Genomic DNA, 222 nt, shown 5'->3' with positions numbered 1-222 from the left:
GAACAGAAGGGGGATATTTATGTATTTGTCGCTAATTGTTTTATTTTCGCGTCGAGGGACTATTAAAACTGGATGGATATTTTTTTTTTTCGACAGTCGGGCAGCGAGGACCAACGGCAGACCAGTAGTTAACCCCCCTTTTCACGTTGACGGTTACAACATCCAGCACGAAATATACGCAACAACTGTAACCGATATTTTACAAAGAAAAAGCTACAACAA

At 40.5% G+C, this 222-nt stretch overlaps 1 protein-coding gene across 1 annotated transcript in view; it reads right to left on the bottom strand.

Annotated features, from left to right (window-relative positions):
• Nucleotides 1–222, bottom strand: part of baz2ba (bromodomain adjacent to zinc finger domain, 2Ba) — a gene marked incomplete in the record, with an annotated part of 61,149 nt that overhangs the window by 60,018 nt on the left and 909 nt on the right.

The sequence above is a fragment of the Morone saxatilis genome, unplaced genomic scaffold (genome assembly GCF_004916995.1).
Source record: "Morone saxatilis isolate NCDOM2014 unplaced genomic scaffold, NCSU_SB_2.0 Contig11, whole genome shotgun sequence".
NCBI lineage: Eukaryota > Metazoa > Chordata > Actinopteri > Moronidae > Morone > Morone saxatilis.
Note: the sequence above shows the minus strand (reverse complement) of the source record. Positions and strands in the feature narration are given on the sequence as shown.